The sequence below is a fragment of the Octopus sinensis genome, linkage group LG13 (genome assembly GCF_006345805.1).
Source record: "Octopus sinensis linkage group LG13, ASM634580v1, whole genome shotgun sequence".
Taxonomy (NCBI): domain Eukaryota; kingdom Metazoa; phylum Mollusca; class Cephalopoda; order Octopoda; family Octopodidae; genus Octopus; species Octopus sinensis.
Genome location: NC_043009.1, coordinates 24,282,591 through 24,287,590, shown reverse-complemented (window position 1 = coordinate 24,287,590; position 5,000 = coordinate 24,282,591).

Sequence of the window (5,000 nt, the reverse complement as noted above, 5' to 3'; positions counted from 1 at the left end):
ATATATATAATTATATATATATATAATATATATATATATTATAATATTATATATATATATATTACTAACACACACACACACACACCACACACACACCACACACATACATACATACATATATTTATATATATATATATATATAATATATATATATGATATATATATGTAGGTCCGGGTTGATTCGGGGTTAACCACAGTAAATAAGGTACTCAATACATAGCAGAGTAAAATTAATTTATTATATAGAAGGAGCTTCTACAGGACTAGAACTGTTTCATCATTCAAGAGAAATCTGATTTCTCTTGAATGAAACAGTTCTAGTCCTGTAGAAGCTCCTTCTATATAATAAATTATATATATATATATATATATATATATTATATATATGCATCAACACATTATGAAAGAAACAGTATTATAGATCCATATCAACCGATCTTACCAATTGTTTTTCAACTGGATATCAAATTCGAATTTATCTTATTTGTGCGACGCAATAGTAAATTAGCACGTTGTTTTTCAGCTATTTGTATACTCTTCAGACAAACATTTTCTACTCCGCTCGGGCGTGAGGTGAGTGCGCGGTATTGATAAGCATCAACAACTGCAAAACACTGATATTTCCTGCCCTCCATTTCATTCCCGAGGTTATTACGCTTTGCCTAGATTTGCAGTATATTGTAAAACCGAAATCCTGAAGTTAAAATAGAACGCATACTGTAAGTATGAGATATTAATTTCATATAAATGACGGAGTGGCTGTGTGTTAAGTAGCTTCCTTACCAACCTCATGGCTCCGGGTTCAGTCCCACAGCGTGGCACCTTGGGCAAGTGTCTTCTACTATAGCCTCGGGCCGACCAAAGCCTTGTGAGTTGATTTGGTAGACAGAAACTGAAAGAAGCCTGTCGTATATATGTATATATATATATGTATGCGTGTGGATATGTTTGTGTGTCTATGTTTGTTCCTCCAACATCGCTTGACAACCGATGCTGGTGTGTTTACGTCCCCGTAACTTAGCGGTTCGGGAAAAGAGACCCATTGAATAAGTACTAAGCTTACAAAGAATAAGTCCTTGGGTGGATTTGCTCGACTAAAGGCGGTGCTCTAGCATGGCCACAGTCAAATGACTGAAATAAGTAAAAGAGTAAAAAAAGGGGTATACATAGATACACACATACACACACACATGTATGTATGTATGTATGTATGTATGTATGTATGTATGTATGTATATATGTATCTGTGTTGGTATGTAACTATAAGATCCATGGACCTTAGTGTAGGAAGTTTGGAAGCTTTGAGCAGTCTGTGATAGGTGTCAAAGAACAGCATTCAAGAATACAGTTCTATATTTAAGAGATGAGGAATTATGTACATTATTTACATTATTTACAATTGACGGATACCTGTCCTCATCTTGTTTGTTATTAACACAACGTTTCGGCTGATATACCTCCCAGCCTTCATCGGGTGTCATGAGGAAATTTCGAACCTGGGTTCTCATTCCTAAGGTATTTTTCGATGTTGTAATTATTATTATCATTATTATTATCATTATTATTATTATTATTATTATTATCATTATTATTATTATTATTATTATTATTATTATTATTATTATTATTATTATTATTATTCAGCTCACTGCCTGGAATCGAACTCGGAATCATGGGGTTGGTAGCCCGCAATCTTAACCCCAAGATTCCGAGATATTAGCCCATTAGTGCCCAAAATTTTTGATTTAATTTATTACCAAAAGTATATTTTATACAGCTCAAACTTATACTACATATATAAAAAAAATTATTACAATATTTGAAAGACAATCCAGTCATGATGACTAACTAAAGATATCGCAGAAAAATACAGTTATTACAGAAATATGATGGATTATACTTCTGGTCCTAAAAATGGAGCATTGGCTTTAATGGATTAAATAAATCTAGTGAAAACCAGATTCATTCTTCTACAAAGAGGTAGGCATTGTGAAGTGCAGAGACCAAGGTGTTGGAAGTAAGGCACCTTGGTCATCCACTCAATCTGACTCCATTCCCAGTCTCTTGACCTGGTTTTGTTATCAAATTCAACTTGGTCACGGACGAGAGACTCTTCTCTCTACTACCCTTCGCTTAGAATGAACTCACTACGCAAGTCGCATGTCATCATAGGATATGTAGATAGTTTTCGTCGCTCTGACGGAAGAACATGGAATACGTTTTTGTATTTTTGCAGGTCTTTGGGTTCTTTTATAAATAAGCATTCACAAATATTCACATACATATTGGTTTAAAATTTCGGCACAAAGCCAGCAATTTCGGGGGACAGGTTAAATCGATTTCATCGACATGAGTGTTCAAAAGGTACTTATTTTATCGACCCCGACTGGATGAAAGGCAAAACCGACTTCGACGGAATTTGAATTCCGAACGAAGAGACGGATGAAATGCTGCTGAGCATTTTATTCGGTATGCTAAAGATCCTGACTTACTCACAAACACACATATTTATACATGTTGTTATATGTTAAATTTTTAAAGTATTTTACATCTTTAAACGTAGTTAAATTTTTTCACACATATATAGCTCTGTTCGAATCATTTTGTACTAACAAAAGTTTTCAATATAACAACGAAAATTCATTTCTGCTCGATACACGCTTTGTATATATATCTATATATTTATATATATGTTATTGTTACGTATCTCTCTATTTCTCTCTCTTTCTCTCTCTCTCTCTCTCTCTATATATATATATATTTATACACACACACACACACACACATATATATATATACTTACATACACACACACACACATATATATATGTGTGTGTGTGTGTGAGAGAGAGTTCATTCACGAAGGTTACTCTGTGTGTATGTGTCTACGCAAGTATATATGTGCCCGCGCCTGTATGTAATATATGCATGTATGTGTATATGAAATACATGTATGTATGTATACGTGCATGTAAGTATGTATGTTTGTATGTATATATGTATGTATGTATGTATTTATGTATGTATGTATTTAAGTTTGTATGTATTTGTGTGTGTGTGCGTGTGTATACTAACACGTATATTTGCATCAGAAATTGCGCTTACTTTCCAATTTGACTTTATGATACCACAGACGATATGATTCACTCAACAAATAAAATGATTATTTCCAAACTGCCCTCAGGATGAAAAACCTCATTTGCAGCTGAATGATATGGTATCTTACATCCAGTTGGAAGCCATAAAAGATATAATTGATTAAGATTAGTAATTTCTGTATTTCAAATCAAATATTGAAATGGCGGCATTGCGTCTGTTTATCTATGTATTTCTTTCTCTCTATCCATCTATCTATCTAGTTAGCTATGTATCTAGCTATTTATCTATCTGCCTGTCTATCTGTCTATTTATTTATCTATCCGTCTGTCGTCTGTCTATCTATATCCTTCAACATATATAGAGATCTTTCTCTCAAAATTTCTTTTTTCCCTCACTCTCTTTCTCCTTATTTGCAAATATATCTGTGTGTATATATGTGTGTGCAAATATATGCGTGTGTCTGTGTCTAAGTATAAATATACATATATACATATATATGTGTACATATGTGTATATGTGTGTGTATGTATGCATGTATATATGTATACATACATATGTATATATACATATATAAACTTATAAATATATATCTGTATATATTTCTAAAATTAAAATATTTATATATTAATATTGGCATACCTGCATATAAATATTTATATAGGTATAGGCACATGTACTATATATATCTATATATATATATATATATATATATATATATATACATGTATGTATTCACGTATAGGCATATACTAATGTATATATCTACATATGTATAGTCATACGTGTGTGTGTGTATGTGTATATATATATGTATATATATTTTATATATATATATATATATATATATATATATATATATACTTATCTACATAGATATGTGTGTGTCTGTGTGTATATCACATGAATGTTCGTGTGTTTGCGTACTCATGTGCACTCTATCATATAACGACTGTGTGCATATCTTTTTCATCAGAGCTGCCATTTTGCTTCTTACATCCAAAATCATTTCCTCTTGTGTATTTATAAATAACGTTCACAACACTCTTTTTGAAATTATCGCATGATTGACAATTTATTCCCCCCCCCCGCTCACCCACTACATTTATGATGGCAGGCAACCATTATTTTTGTTAGTTTACCTGTTTATATTTCTTTGTATCTAGCTATCACTTTTAACTCCTTTCATTTACATTCTTCCACACCGTCTGTGTTACCTGTTGAATTTCTTCCTATATATTGCTATTATATTATTATCATATATTATTATTGACGCCATGTTGAAATTACAGGTATTATTACCAAGGAGATTGTCTAATATGTTATCATTTTGAGTATGGAAATAATGACCAAAGTCTTCTTGTTTTCTTTTATTCCTTTTTTTGTTATTGTCTCTCCTCTGTTATTGATGTTGCAGTTGCTGTCGTTTTTCTTGTTATTTTTACGCTTGTTGATGTCGTTGTTGTTGTTGTATATATCCTGAAGCTATTTGTGGTTTTCGTGGAAATGTTATGGTTATTGCCAACGATCTTGCTCTATGCATTGATGTATTTTTTGAGGTAGTAGGGGAGGAATTTATCAATTGCTTATATTCTTTCGTTTTGGCGTCGATTTGCGACATTTGTTGTTGATGTTATTGTCAATGCTGCGGATGTTTTCTAAAGGGAATCCCCGAAAGTGCAGAATTGTAATCAAAGTCACTCCAGCTGCAATCATTCAGTTTTATTTCACAAACTGTACCTTAGTTTACATTATCAAATGCGTCCTTGTTTTATTTAATTCAAAGGAGATTAAGCTGGCATTTTTAGCAAGTCTACTGACCATGTAGGGGCACCCCACGCTACTACTAACCTATCGATAGCAAATTTGTTGGATATTACTCAAGTGAACACTACTCCTAAAGG